At 47.3% G+C, this 25,165-nt stretch overlaps 1 protein-coding gene across 2 annotated transcripts in view; it reads right to left on the bottom strand.

The window, feature by feature from the left end:
* MYO16 (myosin XVI) overlaps positions 1-25,165 on the bottom strand; it is a 224,243-nt gene that overhangs the window by 181,166 nt on the left and 17,912 nt on the right. The window contains exon 1 of one of the 2 annotated variants that reach the window (XM_060231767.1): positions 20,101-20,183. The exons of the other annotated variant lie outside the window; for it this stretch is intronic. The gene's annotated coding sequence lies outside the window, so the exon portion shown is untranslated. Of the gene's footprint in view, positions 1-20,100; positions 20,184-25,165 lie in introns of those variants that run through there. 2 annotated transcript variants of the gene reach the window in all.

Below are 25,165 nucleotides of genomic sequence, written 5' to 3'. Positions count from 1 at the left end.
AACTCTATAAGAAGCCTGCTGGATCAGACCAGTGGTCCATCTAGTCCAGCATCCCATCGCACACAGTGGCCAACCAGTTTCTCTGGAGGGCCAACAACAGGGCAGAGGCCAAGGCCCTGATGTTGCCTCCTGGCTCTGGGATTGAGAGGTTTAGTGCCTCTGAATGTGGAGGTTCCCCTCAGTCACCATAGCTAGTAGCCATTGATAGACATCCTCCAAGTCAAGCGGTTTTCATCTTCAATTTGCAAAGCAACGGCACAAGAATAATTTGCTGTCTGTTTAACTCATGGTCAATTTGCACAAATCATTACAACCAAACATGGTTGTGGGGGAGGAAGATACAGAAACAACAGGATGTGGCAAACAAATTGAACTAATACAGAAATAAACGCAAGAATTCTACGTCTTTCTATATCAAATGTTGCAATATGTTTCCCGTCCATCCGCTTAGAAGATTTCATTGCACAAATTATTTCACATGCACATGTTCCGGGGAGAAAAGATAGCATGGTATATAACCCAATCTTGTCAGATCTTGGAAGCTTTGTAGGGTTAGGGAAACCACCAAGGAAGGAAGAGCAAGGAAACTGTATCAGCTGGAAATCCTTGCACTCATATTTGGGTAGAGAAAGCAGGCAATAAAAACCAACTCTTCTTCTTCCACACCTAAAAATCTTCAAGTGTTTTTTTCCCCCCAGAGCTGTCAACCCTCTGCAACCTGCAATGGATTCTAAGTTCATCCTACTTCACCTATGTGTCAACATTTGGTAATGTCCTTGAGCAAACACTGATCACTCTTTCATTGGCATGAATCCAACCTTCCTCCTTTCCTCCAATATAAGCGGCTCTTTTTCCTCCCAGTCAAGACCTTCTTCTGAAAAGCCAGGAAAGGTAACCAAGAGTGGAGCAGTTATGTCCTCTTTAACTGCCTTGTAGAAACCACAAAACAGCAGCACATGACCTACAGTCTCTTCTTCTTCCTGCACCAGAGGATACTTTTTACTGTTGCCAACTCTAGGTTGGGAAATTCCTGGAGATTTGGGGCATGGATCCTGGGGAAGGTGGCATTGGGGGGGGGGAGGGGGAAGAGACCTCAGCAGCATATAACGCATTGATTCCACCTTCTGAAGCAGCCATTTTCTCCAGAGGAACCGATCTCTGTTGTAACTTCAAGAAAGCTCCAGGATGCACCTGGAGATTGGCAATCCTAGGACTATTGCCAGGGCTTTTTGTAAAAAAAGCCCGGCAGGAACTCATTTGCATATCAGGCCACACACCCCTGATGCCCCCATTGTTTGCACAGGGCTCTTTCATAGAGCAAGCCCAGCAGGAACTCATTTGCATATTAGGCCACACCCCCGGATGCCAAGCCAGCCAGAACTGCATTTCTGCGCGTTCCTGCTCAAAAAAAAAAAAAAAAAAGCCCTGACTATTGTTAATTTGAAGAGATTTGTTTGTAATGACCTTCAAGGATGGCTGGTGGCATACAACATACTGATGATATAAAACACTCTTCTGTATTTTGGTACTATTGAGATTTTTAAGTAGGTTTGCTTCTTAAGTGCTAGAATGCTTAGATCCAAAAGTAAAGGCGAATAAGGTGTTATGTACTACTGTCAGAACATAGGAAAGTTACAAGTTCTGACATACTGCCCCCCCTAAGCTCTTCGCCTTGGGCTTGTGTGGGTACAGTAGGTGGAATTTCTTGAGCAATTGCGGGGCGGATACATATTTGGCTTTGACCCATTCGTCACAGCTCGGGGGGAAGTATTTCCACCTAATAAGGTAGTACAACACCCCTCGTCTGACTATGGAGTCCAGGATCTCCTGCACCTCATGGTGGCTCTGGCCCTTCACTCGAGTAGGAGGTGGCTCTGGAGGGCGAGGGTGCCAAGATTACTCTTTTGATCTTAAAGGGACCAAGGTATTTGGAGGTTAACTTGCGACACCCTTGAGGCAGAGGGAGGTTTTTGGTCGATAAGAACACTGTTTCCCCCTCCTTGAGCTCCCATTGGGGGGAGTGCTTTTTGTCAAAATGGCGTTTGTACTCCTCCTTCGCTTCCTCCAGGTTTTCTTGTATCACCTTCCAACCCTCGCGCACCCCCTCCCACCACTGTTGGCAGGACGTTGGTTCGGGGGACCCTGCTGGGAGAGGGAGATGCGGGAAGGGCTTCCCTTCGTAACCATTCACTATTTGGAAGGAAAGGTTTTTGTGGAGCTATGTAGGCTGTTGTTGTACCCATATTCTGTGAAGGCTAGCAGCTCGAACCAGTTTGTCTGTTGGTAGTTGACATAGCAGCGGAGATACTGCTCCAGAAGTCTGTTCACCCTCTCCGTCTGTCCGTCTGTCTGGGGGTGGTAGGTAGAGCTAAGCCCCTGCTCAATGCCTGCAATTTTACAAAACTCCCGCCAGAAGTTGGCAACGAACTGCGGCCCGCGGTCACTAATGACCTTGTCCGGAAATGAGTGAAGGCGGACCACGTGGTTAAAGAATAGTTGAGCCAGCTTCTTAGCCGTGGGGAGTTTTTTGCACGGGATGAAGTGGGCTTGTTTTGAGAACGTGTCCACGACCACCAAGATGACGGTTTTCCCTTGGGAGGGCGGTAGCTCTACTATAAAGTCCATAGAGACGACCGCCCAGGGTCTGGCCGCCTTGGGGAGGGGGACCAAGTGACCCGGCGGCTTCCCCCCCCCCCTGCGTTTGGCCATGATGCAAGTGGGGCAAGAGATGACGAATTCCGACACGTCTCTTTTTAGCTTGGGCCACCAGAATTGTCTACTCACTAAGTTCAGTGTTTTTATGTAACCGAAATGCCCGGCTATGCGACTGGAGTGGCACTGTTCCAGCACGTTTTTCCTCAGGCTTTTGGGTACGTAAATCTTGCCGTTGTGGAGCCAAAGTCCCCCCTCCCCTTTCTCGAGCCCTTCAGGCCGCTCATCCCCTTCCGCCTCTGCTTCCGCTGCGAAGCGCTCTTTTTGTTGGGGCTCGGGGGCTCCCGTTTGTTTCCCTGAGTGGGTGGTGACTCCTCCGGCTACTACTGAGGGGGGAATGAGGGAGTCTATCACTTCTTCCTTTTGACTGTCATGCTGGGGCATGCGGGATAATGCGTCGGTTAAAAAGTTTTTGGTGCCGGGAATGTGTTTCAGCACGAAGTCGAATTTGGCGAAAAACCCCGCCCAGCGAACCTGTTTTGCAGTCAGTTTTCGGCGGCCGGTCAGGGCTTCTAGGTTTTTGTGGTCAGTCCAGATTTCGAAAGGGACACGGGCTCCCTCTAACCACGACCGCCATGTTTTTAGGGCAAATGTGACTGCAAATGCTTCCTTGTCCCACATCGACCAATTTCTCTGTTCGTTAGAAAACTTGTGCGAGATGTAGGCGCACGGTCGGAGCCCCCCCGCTTCATCTTTCTGCATCAGTATGGCCCCCACCGCGACGTCGGAGGCATCGCATTGCACCACGAAGGGTTTTAACTCATTGGGGTGGGCTAGGACAGGTTCGGATGTAAATAACCTCTTGAGTTCATCGAACACCCGTTGGCATTCGGGGGACCATGTTAGGCGTGAGCCTGGTTTCTTTGCTTCCTCCCCCCTCCCTTTCGTCTTTAGAAGCTTGGTGAGTGGGAGCATGACCTGGGCGAAGCCCTTGATAAATCCGCGGTAGAAATTTGCGAACCCGATGAAAGATTGGAGCTGCCGTCAGGTTCGGGGCGGCTCCCAGTCTAACACCGCTTGGATCTTGGCGGGGTCCATGGCCAGTCCCTCCCCCGACACCCTGAAACCTAGATAGTCTAGTTCCGTTTTGTGGAACTCACATTTGGACAGTTTAGCATACAGTTTGTTTTGATACAAGGTGGTTAACACTTTTCTCACTAACAGTACATGCGATTCGAGGTCTTTCGAGTAAATAATGATGTCATCCAGGTACACCACCACCCCCTTGTACAGGTATTCTCTCAACACTTCATTTATAAAGTTCATGAACACCCCCGGTGCTCCTTGTAGTCCAAAAGGCATTACTAAGTACTCAAACTGTCCCATGGGCGTGTTGAACGCCGTTTTCCACTCATCACCCTCCTTGATCCGCACGCGGAAGTACGCGTCGCGGAGGTCGTGTTTGGTAAACACCTTGCCCTCGGCCATGGTGCTCAACAGGTCCTTTATCAGGGGGATCGGGTAGGCGTTGGACATAGAAATCCCGTTTATCCCGCGAAAATCTGTGCAAAGCCTCAAACTGCCATCCTTTTTCTTGCGGAATAGGACGGGGGCAGTGTGGGGGGCCGTGGCCGGCCTGATGAACCCCCGCTTTAAGTTTTTGTCAATAAACTTTTTTAGTTCCTCCTTCTCCGCCCAGCCCATCGAGTAGAGTTTAGCTTTTGGTAGTTCCTGCCCTGGTATCAGTTCGGATAAATCCCAAAAAAGAGATTACTGTTATAATGTCAGAACTTGAAGAACTTCAGACGATTCCAAACTCGTTACAAAGTATAGGATCTTTATTGAGAACTATAGTGCTGGAGGTACGAGATAACAGTAATGCCAGTACTGGCATTTGGTTACATTTTATGCAGTCAGAAGAGATACCATAAAGTCATCTTTCACACGGATTGCAGACAAGTGTCTCCTTCCCAGGCCCTGTTATCAGAAGGGAGGATGCTCTCCTGCTGTGAAGGCCAAACGGCCTGGCTTCAAAAGGCCACCTGCAGATGTGGACCCTAGGCTATCGGTTACCCTTCAGTGATCACAGAGTATTGCCAGGCCCTGGGATCTTGTGTTAGTTGTTTACACAGCATAGCATGGGTTAGTATCAGGTTACAGCATGGAGTTGGTCTGGCTAACAGCACATAGGAAAGTTACAAGTTCTGACAATACCTATTCTGTTTACAAGTTTACAATACCTATTCTGGTTATCTCCATTGCAAATAGTTTGCATGACTAATGCCTAGGCCTTCTCCGTGCTGTAATACAACAAGGCCGCGACAGAATTCCAGCGCTATTAATTTCTTCGATTATGGCTTCATCATTCACAGTGCTATTTTGAAATACAGCTGCATGGCGAAGAAAATCTGTTAGCAATGATTTTCTGAAATATTTATATTGTTTTAATACATAATTGTACTTCAATAGCTATTAATCTTCACTGCTTAAAAATTAGCCTCTTCTATATTCATGAAGATTGCATGGAAGTATTTAGTCAACCACAGAGAGAGAGAGAAGAAGCTGTGATACTTCTCCTCTCCTCATCCTGAAATACTGCATTACACAATTTGTAGGGTTGTCAACTTCCTCCAGTCGGCAGCTGGAGTTCTCCTGGGATTACAACTGATCTCCAGGAGACAGAGATCAGTTCACCTGGAGAAAATGGCTGCTTTGGAAGATGAACTCTATGAAACTAACCACATTGAAATCTCTCCTCTCTCCAAAACTCTCCTCTCCTCATAGGGTTGCCAAGTCCAATTCAAGAAATATCTGGGGACTTTGGGGGTGGAGCCAGGAGACATTGGGGCAGAGCCAGGAACAAGGGTGTGACAGCATAACTGAACTCCAAGGGAGTTCTGGCTATCACATTTAAAGGGACAGCACACCTTCCATAGGAAATAATGAAGGATAGGGGCACCTTCTTTTGGGGCTCATAGAATTGGACCCCCTGGTCCAATCGTTTTGAAACTTGAGGGGAACTTTGGGGAGAGGCACTAGATACTATATTGAAAATTTGGTGCCTCTACCTCAAAAAAAAGCTCCCCCAGAGCCCTCGAAACCTCCAGATCAATTCCCCATTATACCCTATGAGAATCGATCGCCACATAGGGAATAATGAAGTGCTCAGCAGACGTTTCCCTCCCTACCCCACCCCAGTTCACCTGGGGTGAACTGGCGACTCTGAAGTGAGGGACTGGCCTTTCTGCTCACGAGTTGCTGCCAACTTCTTCAAAGTAACACAGACACACCATCCCAAGAGGAAGCCTTTCAATCGGAGACTGAAGCCTCCGGAGGTGGAAAGGCACATGGTGGCTGTGGGGGCAGGGCTTCCCCCCACCGGCCAGCTGACTGGGGGTGGGAAGGAGCCTGGGAAAGTGGAAGAACCCCCACTGGAACCTGGGGATTGGCAAGCCTATATCCTCAGGCTCCATTCTCAAAGTCTCCAAGTATTTCCCAACCAGGAGTTGGCAATCATTACCCTGACGATCTGAGAGGCCTGCCCAAACATCTCTTGCCATGTTTTGAGGCTATTGGGGCACAGCTCACAAAATCTCCACAGACACTTATGGACTAAAATATTGCTTCTTTGGTGGTTGTCCTGTCAACACTGGCATGAGCCCGCTGTGGTGTAGCGGTTAAGAGCTGCAGACTCTAATCTAGAGAACCGGGTTTGATTCCTCACTCCTCCTCCATGAAACCAGATGAGTAGGGTTACCAAGTTCCCAGCGTTCTCCAGGAACCTCCCCCAACATCGCAATGATGTCACCTGGAAGTGATGTCGTCGCACGCTCTAGGTGTTTCCAGGAAAACTCTATGGTTTCCCCAGACACTGTAGACATTTGGGAGGGGCAAACTCTATGGTATCTATTGTACCAATGTGGGCTGGCGGGTTGGGAACCTTCCGGGTGGGGGAACCCTGGCCCAGACCGGGGGCTTGGCAGCCCTACAGCTGAGTAACCTCAGGACCAGTCTCAGCTCTCTCAGAGCTCTGTCAGCCCCACCTACCTCGCAAGGTGTCTGTTGTGGGGAGAGGCAGGGAAAAGGCGATTGTAAGCAACTCTGAGACTCCTTCGGGTTGCGAAGGGCAGGGTATAAAACCAACTCTTCTTCTTATTCCTACTTGGATGTCAACTTCCCCCAGGTATATACCATCCTGCTTAACCTGGGTACCTTTACAAAAACTCAGATCCACCCTGGGGTCATATCATAGAAAAAGAGGTGCCGGAGCTCATTAGCACAACTCATTTGCATATGCCACACACCCCTGACATCACCGGAAGGTGGACTAAATTATATCAACTCAGCATCTACCTTAAAATGCTTCTTGAATTCTAATTGTCACAATAAAACCTTACTCCCATCATATTTTTAAAATTACTTTCTCCTATGTGGCCACCACGGCATGATGAAGATTTCCATCTGTCTGCTTTATTTCCCCATTTTTTGGTGGTGGTGGTGGGGAAATATTAGAAAGTTTGTCAAATCTCAGAGTTCAGCAAAATTCTCACAGGGGGTTTGAACAATGGAGCCCAGAAGCAAGTATTTTGAGGGGTGGGGTTTTAAGAAAGAAAGAGCACAATAAAATTTAGAAGTTCTGGAGCTCTGCTTCTGTGGGACTCTGCCCAAAATGAGGCCTGGATCCACCAATACGAAACAAAACCCTGCACTCTTGATCCAGTCTCATTACTTTACATGGAATGTGGACAATCACAGAATTCCCCAGGCCATGTCCAGAAAACTTCAAACAAATAAAAAGGGTATCTCATGCCCCTCATTCTTTGTAGGAGGTTCTGCACCTGAACCTTCTTTTCTGGTAGCTGACTTTGCTCCCGAGCCTGCTTCCATTTGTTGAAATCTCATGATTCCCCCTGCCCCATCTTCATTGTTGGTTTTCCTCAGGGTTGCCCGTTGGTGCCTGAAGCTCCAGAGCAGGGGTGACCAAACTACGGCTCAGGAGCCACATGTGGCTCTTTCACACACATTGTGTGGCTCTTGAAACCCCAACTATCCCATTGGCTGGCATGAAGAAGGCATTTCTTTCTCTAGATCATTTCCCCAACCCAAGTCAGCTGACAGCTGGGAGAATGCATTTAAAGTTGCTTCCTTTCCACCTCTACCTCTCTCCTCCGTTTCCCCATTATTTGCCTTCTTTCCGGCTCTCAAACATCTGATGTTTATTCTATGTGGCTCTTATGTTAAGCAAGTTTGGCCACCCCTCCTCCAGAGGGAAGAAATAGGGGAGGGAATGAGAGCACATACCACCATGGCTTTTTTGTATCAGGAACTCCTTTGCCTTTTAGGCCACACACCCCTGATGTAGCCAATCCTCCTGGAGCTTACTGTAGGCCCTGTACTAAGAGCCCTGTGAGCTCTTGGAGGATTGGCTACATCAGGCGGGTGTGGCCTAATAGGCACACCATCGTGCCAGTGCACTGACATCATTCTGACCTAAATCAGAAGTGACATCAGGGGCGCTCTAGGATTTGCACACCCTATTGTGTCCATGACAGCACTGGAAGTTATATGAGAGTGCTGGCATGACTCCAGCATGCCAGTCCTCATCTGCTAATTACTTCTGGGGTCCAATCAGCCAGTTCTATTCCCAGACCATCTTCCAGTGCCGTGGATTCTTCTCTTCAGGTTGGGCAACATAGGATTTTATTTTCCCCATCCTACTGTCCCACCACCACCAGGTTTCAACTCCCCCATTCCCAGTTCCAGACTGGTCTGCCTTACTGCTGGCTGGTCTTATCTGTAATCACTTTTAGTTGGGCCCTAATTTACAGCAACAAAATTAGGGATTGTTCAAACACACAAGGTTTTTTTGGATTGTCATATGCAAATTGTTGCGGTGCTTTTGCAGCAGCCCTGTCCTGTACTCTTTTCCTTATTTTCTGTTTCTCAGTTCTGTATCTCAGACAGGGCAATAAAATTCTTTCCTGGTTAATCTCTTGTCTTCGTAACATATTTTCACCTTGAAAGTTTATTCTGCTAGACTTGGATTCATATACACATCAGACTTCTTGCCCCTGGACTCACTTTTTTGGATTTGGGGGTACGTAGGATGCTCCCTGAAATAAAGTGAGTTCAGCCAGCTCTGAATCAACCAAGAACACTTTATTGAAAGAAGAAACTGTCCCAGGGGAACACTGGCAACAACCTGGTCATGGTTAATCACGCCCCCCCCCCCCCCACCTAGCAGGCAACAGTTACTCCTATTGGCTCTTTCTGGGATCCTTCGTTTACATCTCTTTGTTACATGTTGTTACATGTCAAGCGTCCCAACTGGCTGGTTCGCTCAGGCTTCAGGATCCTGGTTTGCAAGAAGTGCCTGCCTCAAGCTCAGGCAACAAGAACCCAGTAGAACACAATACATAACACTCCCCACCTGACCAGCCTGACATGGGGATGGATTTGGGTAACAAGGCTGCTGCACTCAAATCTGCTCCTGTATCAATCCAGAGTCATTAGATTCCTGACCATCTTCAAGACATCTTCAAGTGTATTGATGTGAAACTAGATTAGGTCATAAGAAGCTCAGCCCCCTGTTACACTGCTATAGAGTCCACCCTCCAAAGTATTCATTTTCTCCAGGGGCACTGATTTCTGTAGTCTGGAGTAATTCTGGGGATCTCCAGGTCCCACCTGGAGGCTAGCATCCTTAGTTAACATCAGGGGGAAAGCCCCATTAACCCCTGGAATGCTGCAGCTGGGCCTAGATACCTTCAGCCAGGTGTTTCCATCTATTCATGACAGGCTGGGGTGGAATTCTAGCAGGAGCTTCTTTGCATATTAGGCCACACACCCCTGATGTAGCCAATCCTCCTGGAGCTTACAAGGCTCTTTTTTGTAAGCTCTTGGAGGATTGGCTACATCAGGGGTGTGTGGCCTAATATGCAAAGGAGCTCCTGCTAGAATTCCACCCCTGATGACAGGGCCTGAAGAATTCGGCTAAATTTTCCTCTATTTAAGATGAGGTTGCCAATCCCCAGTTGGGGGCAGGGGATCCCCTGGTATAGAGGCCCTCCCTTCACTTCAGGGTTATCAGAAAGCAGGGAGGGGGATGTCCGCAGGGCACTCCTATGGAGGCTGGTCCACATAGGACCGGGCTTTTCTTGAGCAGGAACACACAGGAACACAGTTCCGGATGTCTTGGTGTCAGGGGGTGTGGCCTAATATACACATGAGCTTCTTCCGGGGCTTTTTTGTAGACACAATTGTGACATCAGATGTGTGTGGCCTAATATGCAAATCAGATCCTGCTGGGCTTTTCCTTCCTTCCCAAAAAAAGCCCTGCCATAGGCTATAATGGAGAACTGATCTGTAGGTATCTGGGGCTCTGGGGGGCTGGGTTTTTTTTTTTAGGTAGAGGCACCAAATTTTCAGCATAGCCTCTGATGCGTCTCCTAAAAAACCCCCTCCAAGTTTCAAAAAGATTGGACCAGGGAGTCCAATTCTGTGAGCTCCAAAGGAGGTGCCCCTATCCTTCATTATTTCCAATGGAAGGAAGGCATTTAAAAGGAAGGTGATCGCCAGAACTCCTTTTGGAGTTCAATTACGCTTGTCACAACCTTTGCTCCTGGCTCCACGCCCAAAGTCCCCAGATATTTCCTAAGTAGGACCTGGCAACCTTACGCCATGACCCAGATGGTCAGTGGGCATTCAAGAACCCAATCAGTATTAAGAAGAAGAAGAAGATGATATTGGATTTATATCCCACCCTCCACTCCGAATCTCAGTCTCAGAGCAGTTTATAATCTCCTTTATCTTCCTCCCCCACAACAGACACCCTTTGAGGTGGGTGGGGCTGAGAGGGCTCTCACAGCAGCTGCCCTTTCAAGGACAACCTCTGCCAGAGCTATGGCTGACCCAAGGCCATTTCAGCAGGTTCAAGTGGAGGAGTGGGGAATCAAACCCGGTTCTCCCAGATAAGAGTCCATGCACTTAGCCACTACACCAAATTGGCTCTCTTAACCCCATTTTCCAATTCACAGTTCACTACAGCTCTCCCCATAACACAATAACATGTAGTACAGCAAGCCGCAGCTGATTCGTTCCATTTTAGTGTGGTAACCTGGTACTAAAGTTTCAAAAATATTGATTGTAAGACAACAGAGGCAGGTTTCAAAGGGAGGAAAAACTGTCCCAGATAAGCTCTTGGCTAATTAGTTATTGCTTCTAAAGCTGTGTTCTCCCTGAATAAAGGTTAATTAGTTTTTCTTGGTGTCTCTCATATTATAAAAGCTGCAAACTCCTCTGTGTGTTTAATGGAAATGTAGAAAATTATGGGAAGGGAAAAAAAATCATTAAGGCGATTAATGAGGAGAAACTCTAATGGGAAGTACTTGGATTGAATGATGCAGAAAGAGCAGAAGTTATATAGGTGATAAATAAGAAAATAAGTTACTAAAGATTCTTTTTAAAATACGCAGGTGAACGATAAAGTTACATTAGAATGTATCAGACATGTGCTCTTCATCCAAGACGTAGTTTATTTTGATCAGACAGTTACGCAAAATGGAGGGCAATTAGTTGGAAGAATTAAGGAGACAGAGCAAGAGGGAGGAATTGGGATCCTCCACTTATGTATATGGGAATTTTTCCCTTTAAGAGAACTCTCAAATAAAGTGGGCAGATGTGCAACCAGAAAGGTTATTATTAGAAAGAAAATGAAAATAAACATGCACACACACACACACACAAAGACATATACAAGCTCAGGGGTAGAATTCTAGCCGGAGCTTCTTTGCATATTAGTTAGGGTTGCCAAGTCCAATTCAAGAAATATCTGGGGACTTTAGGGGCGGAGCCAGGACTTTGGGGGTGGAGCCAGGAGACATTGGGGGTGGAGCCAGGAACAAGGATGTGACAACCATAATTGAACTCCAAGGGAGTTCTGGCCATCACATTTAAAGGGACAGCACACCTTTTTAAATGCCTTTCTTCCATAGGAAATAATGAAGGATAGGGGCACCAGCTTTTGGGGCTCACAGAATTGGACCCCCTAGTCCAAACGTTTTGAAACTTGGAGGGTATTTTGGGGAGAGGCACTAGATGCCATATAAAAAATTTGGTGCCTCTACCTAAAAAAATACCCCCCCGAGCCTCCAATACCCGCAGATCAATTCCCTATTATTCCCTATGGGAATTGTTCTCCATAGGGAATAATAGAATGCCCAGTAGACATTTCCCTCCCCCCACGCTTTCTAAAGTGGGGAGAGGGCCTCCAAACCAGGGAATCCCCTGCCCCCTCCCCCTCTCTCACACACAAATACTTACTGGGTCTTGTTCCTGCAGAAAGCAAAACAAAGGGAGGGGCCCTTCTCCGACAAAACTGTTACTGACCCTTTCCCATGAAGCCCTTCCTGTTTCCTGCTTCCTGCTCAGCCTTAAAGGCACACATTTTAAAAACGGATCTGTTTGCAGGTTTCTAAACCTGCAGGAGCTCTAAAACTACACGGTGACTGTGGGGGTGGGGCTTCCCCCACCAACCAGCTAGCTGGGGGCGGGGGAAACCTGTAAAAACGGGGGATCCCCCACTGGGACCTGGGGATTGGGAAGCCTAATATTAGGCCACACCTAGGCTTCCCAATCCCCAGGTCCCAGTGGGGGATCCCCCGGTTTTTCAGGCTTCCCCCCTCCCCCAGCCAGCTGGCCGGCGAGGGAAGCCCCGCCCCCACAGCCATAATGCACCTCCATGAACGATTCCCATAGGGAATGATGGGGAATTGATCTGCGGGTATTGGGGGCTCTGGGGGGCTGTTTTTTGAGGTAGAGGCACCAAATTTTCAGTATAGCATCTAGTGCCTCTCCCCAAAATAACTCCCAAGTTTCGAAAAGATTGGACCAGGGGGCCCAATTCTATGAGCTCCAAAAGAAGGTGTCCCTATCCTTCATTATTTCCTATGGAAGGAAGGCATTTAAAAAGGTGTGTGGTCCTTTTAAAAGTGATGGCCAGAACTCCCTTGGAGTTCAATTATGCTTGTCACACCCTTGCTTCTGGCTCTGCCCCCATGTCTCCTGGCCCCATCCCCAAAGTCTCCTGGCTCCACCCCCCCCCCCCCAAAGTGCCCAGATATTTCTTGAATTGGACTTGGCAACCCTAGCCACACCCCCTGATGTAGCCAATCCTCCAAAAACTTACAAGGCTCTTTTTTGTAAGCTCCAGGAGGATTGGCTACATCAGGCATGTGTGGCCTAATATGCAAAGGAACTCCTGCTAGAATTCCACCCCTGTATCAGCTAATCGGGAGGAAAGGGAAGGAATTTTGGGGACCAACATAACTGCGGGACTGCCTCTACCAGGGCTTTTATGTAGCAGGATCTCCTTTGCATATTAGGCTACACCCCCCTGATGTAGCGAATCCTCCATGAGCTTACAGTAGGCCCTGTAAGAACAGCCCTATAAGCTCTTGGAGGATTGGTTACATCAGGGGTGTGTGGCCTAATATGCAAAGGAGTTCCTGCTACAAAAAAGCCTTAAGATTGGCTGATCAATATTGATTAGTAGTCCCTGGCCCTAAAGCCGTCCTCTTGGCCTCAACCAGAGTTGGGGCCTTTTCAGCTTTGGGTCCAACCTGGTGGAATGAGCTCCCCTTGGAGATGAGGGCCCTGTTCACTGCTCTCTCCAAACTCTCTCAGCCCCACCTACCTCACAAGGTGTCTGTGGTGGGGAGGAGGAGGGAATGCAATTTTAAGCCATTTTGAGACTCGTGATAGAGAAAAGCAGGGTATAAAAGCCTACTCATTTTCATTTCTTCTTTCCAACTCAGATCCTGTACTGAGACTTGAGATTTGTCTTTGCTCACTGGCTGGAAACCATAAACTCATTGCCAATTCTCAAACCACTCAAACGCTACAGAATACAGTAGTAGAAGTTTTTTAAGGGCTAGTTCCTTCCAACCCAGTAAAACAGAAGTACTTAAAAATGTGGTCCATATTTTTGTTTTTTTTTTAAAAAACAAAACGACTACTTTGCAAAATAAAACAACATTGATGCAAGCAGGCTGATTAATAATCAGCACAACAGTTTCCAAGACCCCTTCACAGTCTAATAGCTTTTTACAAGTATTTACACACAGAGAGACCTTGGCCAGAAACAGCTGGCTTCTGATTTGTAATTAAGGTTGCCAATCCCCAGGTGGGAGGACCCGTTCGTGCATACCATTAAGATGTGATTATGAGCTGTTGCCTTAAGCGCAGATTTCCAGAGTGTAATAATTGCGGCCAGAGGAAGTGTAAAAGAAACACGGAATTGAACCTAGGACTTATGTCGCCACCGCTACACCTGTTGAATTACTCCACAGAGAGGAGCAGTCGGGTCTATCTGCGTCTTTCAACAAAAGGATGAGAACGACAGCAGAATCTGTCTGACAACATTTGAAATTTTGATTTTCAATAATAGACTGCACTTTTGCTTTAAGAGACTTGTAAGAGTTATATGATATTGTTTGAGTAAAGAGTGTGTATGCGCTCACATTGCAACATATGGTTAGGCAGGGTTTATCTTGTTTTTCCTAACTCCACACTGCAAGTTTCCTAATTATCTTAATCCCCAGGTGGGGGCTGGGGATCCCCTGGTTTGAATGCCCGTCCCCCCGCTTCAGGGTCATCAGAAAGTGGGGGAGGGGGAGGGAAATGTCTGCTGGGCACTCCTTTATTTTCTATGAAGACCGATTCCCATAGGGTATAATGGAGAATTGATCTGTGAGTATCCGGGGATCTGAGCAGACTGTTTTTTTGAGGTAGAGGCACCAAATTTACAGCATAGCATCTGTTAGCTCTCCTCAAAATACCCCCCAAGTTTCAAAAAGATTGGACCAGGGAGTCCAATTCTATGAGTCCCAAAAGAAGGTGCTCCTATCCATCATAATTTCCAATGGAGGAAAGGCATTTTAAAAGCGTGTAGTCCCTTTAATGTGATGACCAGAACTCCCTCTGGAGTTCAATTATGCTTGTCACAGCCTTGCTCCTGGCTCCACCCCCAATGTCTCCTGGCTCCACCCCCAAAGCCTCCTGGCTCCACCCTCAAAGTCCCTAGATATTTCTTAAACTGGACTTGGCAACCCTACTTGTGATTCCAAACACACAATGGATCTTCTTCCCCAGTTAGAGAGACAGCTCGCATGACAAAGGCAGGATCCAACAGAGAGCCAAGCCAGACCAAGACAATGTTGTGTATTTGAAGAGTACCAGAATGGGAGAGATTGGGCAACACTTATCCTTGACTTTCCTGCCCTCCAATTATCTCATGGCATTTTTCAAAACCCTACTGTGAGGGAAAACCTAGCTCTCCGAACATCCTATTTAAAGCATCTGCTCCATTTCTTTTGCTCCTTGCTCTAGTTCACTGTTTCCCATTTGCAGGGTCAGGACCCAGTACCGGGCCATGGAAGTCTCACTACCGGGTCACAAGAAAAGCCAAAGCTAGCCCCACCCCCAGCAAAGCATGACCTCTGCTCTGCTTCCTTCCTTCCCCCATCTCTGTGCTGTGCAGAGAAAAGCTAGCCTTGAAGACTGACACAGGCTGCAAAGCCTGAGCTCCATTTGGCTTCCTTTCTTCCTCTGTCTCTGTGTTGTGCAGAGAAAAGCTAGCCTTGAAGACTGACACAGGTTGCAAAGCCTGAGCTCTGTTTGGCTTCCTTCCTTCCCCCATCTCTGTGTTGTGTAGAGAGGATCTGGGCTGCCTCTCCTTCTTTCTTCCCCTCTCCCAGTGTTTGAGAGAAAAGCTGGAGTCCACTGGCACTTTAGATCCATGAAGTGTTCTTCAAGATATGAGCTTTCATGTGCCTTGCAGTATGTTCTTTTGGGGAGATTTCCTGGGAGGCCTGGGCGGCAAAGAAGGGGTGTGTATTTTTTTTCAGCTGGGAGGGGCGGGGAGTGGGCATTCCAGTAGCTATTTTTTTTTACCAAATGACCCCTGGGCAAAATTGTTGCTGGCTGGGGTAATATGATGGTGAGTAAGGCTTTTCCCCCCTTTGTCCTCCCTTCCTTCTTTTTCCATCTGCAAGGGATGCTCTGTCTGTATTCTTGGTGCTGGGGTGGGGGGGAGCAACAGTGGGAGGGCTTCTAGTGGCCCCACTGGTGGACATTCTGGTGCTTTTGGGGCATTGTATGAGAGAATTTTGGACTGGATGGTCCATTGGTCTGATCCAACATGGCTTCTCTTATGTTCTTTCTATCCATGTCTTTCTTTTCCTTTCCTTCCATTTCATTCTTTCCCTTTTTTTCTTTCCTTCCATTTTTACTGGATGAAACTTTTCTGTTCATCATACTGTTGTTGCAGACATAGGAGCTCTGTCAAACCCCAGTTGTAGCAAGCTGGCCTTTCTCTGAGATTTCTGTGTGAGTGAGTGATAGTTAGAAGTGTGGGGCAGAAAGAGATTATTGGAGATTACTGCTGTATATCTCAACAGCACTGGAAGTATATCTCAACAGCACTGGAAGTACTATGAACTTGGCACCATTTTACTGGTCCTGCTTTTAACAGCTGTCTGACACCAAAATTAAACTCCTGTAGATATTAAAAAGGATGAAAGCTCACTGGCAAAATATCTGCACAACAGGTTGCTTTTAAAGACATGAGAAACACAGCCAGTAAAAAACTGCAAGCACCTCATAAATATCCTTTTTGGGATAACTGCAGAAAAGCTTGTATCAACTTTATATAACTTGAAATCAATTCATTAATTGCAGTACAATTCTCTGCTACCTTTCACAGCAATTTCCCAGTGTTTCAGTCAAGGAAAAGTATGAAAAATAGCTGTCAAAAGATTTTCTTGAAACCAAGCAAGCTCGGTTGTAGCTTGAGGAAGGGTTCCAGTAGTAGCAGCTGAAGGAAGGGCCTACTAAATGTGTCAGCATATTTTGATTTACAGCAGCTGCCAGGGCCCAGAGTGGGGGGTACACACCACTGGCATTCCTGATAGCAAAGGCAACAGCACTTCCAACTGCATACACTGGCCAGTGCTGTTGAGGAAGTGGTGTGTAGGTGGTGCAGGCAATTGAACATGGACATTAGGAGGGCTTGCAAGCTGGAGAAGAACACACAAACAGATAGGTGCATGCAGGTATGAAGGTGGAAAGAGAGGACCCTGGGAATGTATGAAAAAATTGCAGACTCACTTTCCACCCCCATTTTGGCTCAGCATGAGTTTCAGAGAGATTTTTATGAAAACTAAGTTACTTCAGAAGAAGAGGCAGGTTTGGGGAAATACTCTGGAAGTGACATCACAGGAAAAGGTGGAGTTTTGGTTTTGGTGGAGTTTTGGTTCAGTGTGCCCTGGAAGTGACATCACTTGGACCTTGACCTTAAAGTGACACCACAGGAAATGACATAATTCCTGTTTCCTGACTGCACCCCCAACGGCTCCTGGCTCCACCCCCATATTTTAGTGGGCCACGAAGGAGAAGTGTAAAAATAACCGGGCCACGGGAAAGAAAAATTTGGGAAACCCTGCTCTAGATGAGAGCCAATGCTGAGAGCAGGTGTTCAAGAATAGATGCCTTTCCAAGGTGGATGGATTTCAATTGTATGAAAGTTAATGGTGATGAAAAAAGAAGACTGCAGATTTATACCCTGCCCTTCTCTCAGAATCAGAAACTCAGAGTGGCTCACAATCTCCTTTATCTTCCTCCCCCACAACAGTCACCCTGTGAGGTAGGTGGGGCTGAGAGAGCTCTCACAGAAACTGCGCTTTCAAGGACAGCTCTGTGAGAACTATGGCTGACCCAAGGCCATTCCAGCAGGTGCCAGTGAAGGAATGGGGAATCAAACCCGGTTCTCCCAGATAAGAGTCCGCACTCTTAACCACTGCACCAAACTGGCTTCTGATAGCTAACCCTGTAAGTTGTTATTGGGGCATGCAAAGAAAATAGTGTAATGCTGTTGCCGCTTTTCCCTCTCCAAAGTTTCAACACTCATTTCACATCAGATGCTTTAACAGTTGTAGTGAGTGACTCAGCATGCCTGGACATGGAGGGGGGGAGGTTGCTACATCACTCTAAGTGTGTATGAACAGGGCTTTGGGGGGGGCAGGAGCACACAGGAGCAGAGCTCCACTTGGCCTGGCCAGGGCTCCAGCTGGCTCACTGGAGAAGGTGCAGGGAAGCATCTTTAAATACCTCCCCAATGGCTTCAGCGATATTAATGACTTAAGTGATATCGAGAGCATAAAAACCGTCCATCAGGAATGGCTTTTTGTCATCAACAAGAACAGTTTGCTCTTATTATAAACAGTGCAGAGAGCATTTTGCCAGCAAAATTCCAGAAGGCTTTTGCATCTGGTTAGAAAGAAGGTTAGTGACTGGCTTGCCCTCATTGTGAGTATTCACGCTTAAGTGGCGCTGAGAGGAGAAGAAGTTTGGAAGAAAGTAAAGACACTGCAGGAGGCATTAATAACGAAATTGAAATAAGGGGCTGATAACCTTGGAGGAAATGGGATTACTCCAGATACTGCTGAGGAAGTCTTTGGACACGATGAAATGAGCCTATAGCTGGGTGCTCATTGAGGATGGACCATGTTGTAGAATTGTACTTCTTTAAAATGCATACCGTAGATTTACATGACTCTTAAAAGTTTCATTAAACACTGTTAGCCTGTACGTCGCAGTTTTGTTTTTTTGCATTGCCTAACCATGAACTGTGATCCCATACTGTTGGTTTTTCTGCTAATCCCCAGCTGGAAGCAGGGGATCTCCTGGTTTGGAGGCCCTCCCCCCCACTTCAGGGTTATCAGAAAGTGGAGATGGGGTTTGAATGTCCACTGGGCATTATACCCTATAGGAAACTGGTTCCTATAGGGTTTAATGGAGAATTGATCTGTGGGTATCTGGGGCTCTGGGGGCTGTTTCTTGAGGCAGAGGGACCAAATTTTCAGCATAGCATCAGGTGCCTCTCCCACAAAAACAAACAAACCCCAAGGTTCAAAAAGATTAGACCAGGGTGTCTAATTCTGTGAGCCTCAAAAGAAGGCACCCCTACCCTCCATTTTTTTCCAGTGGATGGAAGGCATTCAAAAGGTGTGCAGTCCCTTTAATTGTCATTGCCAGAACTCCCTACAACATTCAATCGTGCTTTTCACACCCTGGCTCCTGGTTCCACCCCCAAAGTCTCCTGGCTGCACCCCCAAAGTCTCCTGCCTACACCTCCAAAGTCCCCAGATATTTCCTGAGCTGGACCTGGCAACCCCTAGCAGCAAGCTTCAGGTGAAGGAGGAGTGGGGAATCAAACCCGGTTCTCCAGATCAGAGTCCATGGCTTTTAACCACTACGCCAGGTTGTCTCTTTTTTCAGTCAGAAAATTCCAGGGAAGAGCCTTAAGGGAATCTGTAATGTGGAAGAATATCTGCTGTAAAAGCAACACAGCTGAAAACAGCAGGGCAGATAAAATTAACACACAACTTCTGTTTGAGAGCACTTTCTCGTCAACACACAACAAGAACAAAATCTGCCAGAATGTGCCTCTCTGCGATCAATCTAGAAAAGCCAAATTCTAAATTCTCTGTTAAATTACTCGTTTTGCATTCTTTTCCAAACTGGAGGAATAAGAGAATATATCAAAATCCAGCTAGGTGTGAACATAAACCATTCAATAAAATATTTCACCGCTCAATTTAACAATTATGAATCCAATCAACCCTCTTCTTAAGAATAAATCTCACGCTGCGCAACCTGAATTTCATGGAAGCAAACCTTTATTTGCGGCCAGGCTTCCCTGCTGATCTGCCCTGCCCTACACAAGTCAATAGGCAAACCAGATGGCTCCACAATGTCAGAATTTATGAGGGAGCGAGAAGTCGGAATTGCATCAGCAGACAGGAGGTGGGGGCAGCCAGCCTCAGCAACTATCCCAGACAAGCAAATAAATATGCTCTTTACACAGATTCATCCCCTGAACCACAAGAGAGTCCTTTGAGAAAACAGCACTCCTTCAGTCTCTCTCATGTTTGCAACTGTTTTCCTCTGGACATGAATAGTGATGAAGCAACTAAAAGAGGAACTGAAACGTAAAAGGCTGCCAGGGAAGGGAGTGGTCTTCCTGGTGGCTTTTTACCTTGTGTCTTTCCACAACTCCTTTCTTCAAACAAGCACATTGACGGCTGAAGTCTAATAATAGCTGCGCAAGGACCATTCCCCAAAATACCTGCTTTCGGCAGATGGCAACTGAACACTTCCGTCTCTCCTTGTTCATCTCCAATTCATTTGGAGGTGCCCTTTTTGACAAAGGTCTACATTTCTTAAATGCGCTGAGATATATTTGCTGGAAAATGCCCGAAGTTATGAAATAGAAAGTTATGGATATACCATTTATCTCCAGTGTGCTTTTTCGAACAAGCCCCCTTCCGTCAGATTCGAATGGAAGGCACAACAAAGGAATAATAAGGAAAGAGAAATAAAATTTCCTACCAGATATTCTATCTTGACACACTGGAGTCCCGCAAATCCTTCTCGGCGCGCTCGTGAATCAATTTCACACATGCCCACCTTGCTTTTCCTGAGAGGTGTTTTATTCATCCGTTTGACATTGCCATAGCAACCTTGCAACATGGTCACGTGTCAGCTGAGCGATGCTATTTCCCTCCAAGCGTATGGGTAGCAGCTACCCGCTGTAGGTACACACCAAACTATATTTATACAATGATTCATGCCACCTACTATTACAGCTCAGTCCTAACCCTCAGATACTGGGTAACTGTACTAGTGCAGCTAGACAATATCCTATCCTAGTAGAGAAAAGAAATGGTGATAAAGCCCCGGCTCTATGAAGTGGAGAGCATGTAGCTACTGTACTGGAGTCAACAGAAGCATCACTGACATCCGCCAATTAGGGTCGACAAGTCCAATTCAAGAAGTATCTGGGGATTTTGAGGGTGGATCCAGGAGAATTTGGGGGTGGATCCAGGAGCAAGGCTGTGACAAGCATAATTGAACTCCAAAGGGCATTCTGGACATCACAAATGCCTTCACTCCATTGGAAAGAATGAAGGATGGGGCACCTTTTTGGGGGGCTCCTAGAATTGAACCCCCTAGTCCAAACTTTTTGAAACTTGGAGGGTATTTTGGGGAGAGGCACTGGATAGCATACTGCAAATTTTGTGCTTCTACCTTAAAACACAGCCTCCCCCGAGTCCCAGATACCCACAGATCAGTTCTCCATTATACCCTATGGGAATCGGTCTCCATAGGGAATAATGGAGTGCCCAGCAGACATTTCCCTCCCTCCTCCCCCCCGCCCCACTTTCTGATGACCCTGAAGTGGGGCAAGGGCCTCCAAACTGAGGGATCCCCTGCCCCCACCTGGGGATTGGCAACCGTACCATCAATTGTGGAGCGGAATGCTCCTTGAACCCATGTCAGCAAGATATGAAAGTGCTCAACTACTTTAAAGGTAATCCTTTGTGCAAGCACCAGTCGTTTCCGACTCTGGGGTGACGTTGCTTTCACAGCGTTTTCACGGCAGACTTTTTAAGGGGTGGTTTGCCATTGCCTTCCCCAGTCATCTACACTTTCCCCCCAGCAAGCTAGGGACCTCAGAAGGATGGAAGGCTGAGTCAACCTGGAGCTGGCTACCTGAACCCAGCTTCTGCCGGGATTAAACTCAAGTCGTGAGCAGAGCTTGGACTGCAGTACTGCAGCTTTACCTCTCTGTGCTATGGGGCTCAACTACTTTACCGAACTACAATCACAGCTCTCTGATATTTGCCTCCCCACCCAATGATGTGTCACAACGGAAGGAACAAAGGGCTCCCAGAATCCTCTGCTTTAGGGAGGATAATTATGTGCCCTGTTGGTACCTTGGGGAGTTCTTCTGGCAGCTCCCCAATGGGGGTTCAATCCTCGCCCCCACAAATGTGTTCTCTTTCTATTGGCAGCCATATGCAGGGCTGACCTATCCACTAGGTGACCTTAGGTGGTCACCTGGGGTGGTGGCCCTCTGGAGGCACCAAATTGGGCACCCCCATGTGACTTGTGGGGGTGGGGCCAGTGCAGTGGTGTCTGCCCAGCCCTGCTAGAATGCACTGAGCGCAAAGCCGGCTGCTCTATCCGCCCCGCCCCCCGGGAAGGATCTCCCCTGCCTGTGTGAGAAGACCCCGAGAAGCTCCCACGACCCGAGAGGTGTGGGTGTCAGGGCTTTCTCCCTGTGGTGCAAAAGCAAGGGGAGGATCCCCCCACTGTGCCTTTCAGAGACTTCGAAAGGTGCCAGGTGGCAAGGCTTTCTCCCTGTTTTTGCACCCCTGGGGTACAAAAGCAGGGAAAGATCTCTCCCCCCCCCCCCCCCTGAGCCTCTCAAAGACTCTGAGAGGCACAAGCGGCGGGGCTTTCTCCCTGCTTTTGCACCCCTGGGGAGTCCATTCTATTCCAGGGGCCCATAGGACGCTAACAAAGGGGCTTAAACTTTAAACCCCTTCTCTGGGGTTGAGCTGAAGCAGCAGCCCGATCCCTCCATTCCACTCTATGAGCCCATTTGTTGTTCAGTCGCACAGTAGAGTCTGACTCTTTGCGACCCCATGGACAAAGTCACGCCAGGCCCTCCTGTCTTCCACCACCTTCCGAAGTCTGCTCAAATTTGATAGAATAAATCCTGAAAGGTTAACTATTTGGAAACTGCCTGGCTCAGTTTCTGTAAGCTTTTAGAACCTTAAGCCAGGCTCAAACACCCCTCCCCCCTTTGTCTTTTTAATGGACTCTCAGCTGCTTTCAATATTGTGTCCCTCCAGAAGCACCCTCATTCCTCAGCAAGACATTAATGTTTCCCCTCTTTGGGTTATTTTATAAAGCATTGTATCCCAGGCAGGCTTGCCGGTCCCTCTGGACAGCCAGCAGGGGATGGGTGGTGGGCTCCCGGGAGTTTATTCCACATTTCAGCGGCATGCCCATGTGACTTCATCGTGACCTGGAAGTGATGTAGGTACGTCAGGGGTGTCAGGGCAATGCTCTGGTTTTGGGGCAAAATTTCTATGGTAGAATTAGCTTCTAGGATAGCATTTTTGCCCTGAAACCAGAGCAAAAACAATGTAAACTGATTCAGTCCTCCACTGGAAAGATTGGTAGGGTATAAAGGAAGTATATATGAGTGCAGTGCCTCATTAAGGAACAAGGTTGCCTTGCCTTGCAAATAGTGGCTTTCTCTGTGGATAAAGTATTAAAACTTGCTGTGAATTTTTAAGCATTTCTGCTATGAAATGTGAATTAGAACAAAAGGAATGGCTATGATTTGAATGACCGTTCCAAAGCACTTTGCAGACGGTTGAAATGTTAATTATAGCCCACTGAAATAACCTTTTAACTTACATTATTAAATGTATTTTGAACAGCATTTTAAATTAGATATTTAAAGAGGAATTAAATCTGTTTCAATAAACAAAAATTCCCTTATTTGGCTTTGTTGCCAGTAGAGACAGGGGCATGCTCTGGTCTTAGCAGAATATTAAAGATTTTCCTTCTGTCGTATAATAAAGAACAGAGATTTTTTTTTTTAAAAAAAAATTGTTGCCTTTTTCTTCTTCCAGGCTCTCTAAACCTCATTTTACCTGTGTAGTCAATCACTCCCCTAAGAACAATTACTTAAATTGATTTTAGAAGCAATGGGTGATGCCTTTTCAAATGGACTCTGATGTTCTTATACTCCTGGAAGATTTGATTCACATCAGTGATCTTGAACATATGAATAGTTCCGTAGACAGAGTGTGGCTCCAGATGGAGGACTCTTCAAACACCGACAGAAATAGAATTGCTATGGAACGTGGGGAAACTCATGGAATGAACGGATTTGGTAGCAAAATGGGAAGCTGCAGTACTGTCCTAATAAAGTGGGTGGTTTTGTCAGTCTTGAAAGCTGCAAAATTGTCCAAGGCGGAGGTTTCCCCATATTTATGGGAATTTCCCAAGTATGTGGGAAATAGGGTTTCCAATCCCCAGGTGGGGGCAGGGGATCCCCCGGTTTGGAGGCCCTCCCCCCGCTTCAGGGTTCCAGAAAGTGGGGGTGGGGGAGGGAAATGTCTGCTGGACACTCCATTATACCCCGTGGAGACTGATTCCCATAGGGTATAATGAAGAAGTGATCTGTGGGTATCTGTGGCTTGGGGGGGGGCTGTTTTTTTTGAGGTAGAGGCCCAATATTTTCAGCAGCACACCCAGTGCATCTCCTCAAAACACCTGCCAAGTTTCAAAAAGATTGGACCAGGGGGTCCAATTCTGTGAGCCCCAAAAGAAGGTGCCCCTATCCTTCATTATTCCCAAATGGAAGGAAGACATTTAAAAGGCATGTGGCCCCTTTAAATGTGATGGCCCGAACTCCCTTCGGAGTTCAATTGTGCTAGTCACACCCTTGCTCTTGGCTCCACCCCCAAAGTCTCCTGGCTCCACCCCCAAAGTCCCCAGATATTTCTTGAGTCGGACCTGGCAACCCTAGTGGGAAAACATGTTTGTGGAAGGGTGTTGAGATAACACCAGCCCCCCTCCTCTTCAACCCCCTATATGGTCAAACCCAGCAGTGGGGTCACAGATACACTTTGCAAAGATTCTCATGCCAGTAACTGATCTTTGGTGGCTGGCCCTGTAAGAGTCAGGCAGCCCCTAACGGCTGGCCATTCACAGCCAGCTGTCTGACCCATCTGCTGTTGGGAAGCTCCACCTTGGGGGGTGGGGAAGGGGAGAGACAGGGAAGAAACGGCTGAGAAGATACTATTGGTTCCTCACAGGCTTGGCCATGCCCCATAGGGATTATGGGTAAAGGGGGGAAAGTGGGCCTTTACCCCAGGCCTGGCTAGGGTCTTCATAAGGCTGCAGGGGGGATATTGGTGAATACAGACTAGCTCTGGCTTCCTGAGTGGATAGAGCTTGAGCAGGTGGAATAGTAGGGTTGCCAATCCCCAGGTGGGGGCAGGGGATCCCCCGATTTGGAGGCCCTCCCCCCCGCTTCAGGGTCGTCAGAAAGCGGAGGGAGGGGAGGGAAATGTCTGCTGGGAACTCTGTTATTCCCTATGGAGATTTATTCCCATAGAAAATAATGGAGAATTGATCCGCTGGTATCTGGGGATCGGTGGGGTGTGTGTTTTTTGAGGTAGAGGCACCAAATTTTCAGTACAGCATCTAGTGCCTCTCCCCAAAATATCCCCCAAGTTTCAAAACGATTGGACCAGGGGGTCCAATTCTATGAGCCCCAAAAGAAGGTGCCCCTATCCTTCATTATTTCCTATGGAAGGAAGGCATTGAAAAGGTATGCCATCCCTTTAAATGTGATGGCCAGAGTTCAATTATGCTTGTTACAGCCTTGATCTTTGCTCCACCCCTAATGTCTCCTGGCTCCACCCCCAAAGTCCCCAGATATTTCTTAAATTGGTTTTAGCAACCCTATGGAATAGTGTGGTACTCAACCAATACTCCCTCTAAACTGTGGAGTCTTGTGAGCAAAAATTCTATTTTGTGAGCTACTGGCATTTATTTATTTTAGTATATTTCTACTCCACTC

Source organism: Heteronotia binoei, chromosome 1 (genome assembly GCF_032191835.1).
Source record: "Heteronotia binoei isolate CCM8104 ecotype False Entrance Well chromosome 1, APGP_CSIRO_Hbin_v1, whole genome shotgun sequence".
Classification (NCBI taxonomy): domain Eukaryota; kingdom Metazoa; phylum Chordata; class Lepidosauria; order Squamata; family Gekkonidae; genus Heteronotia; species Heteronotia binoei.
This window is presented reverse-complemented; position numbering and strand designations above follow the sequence as displayed.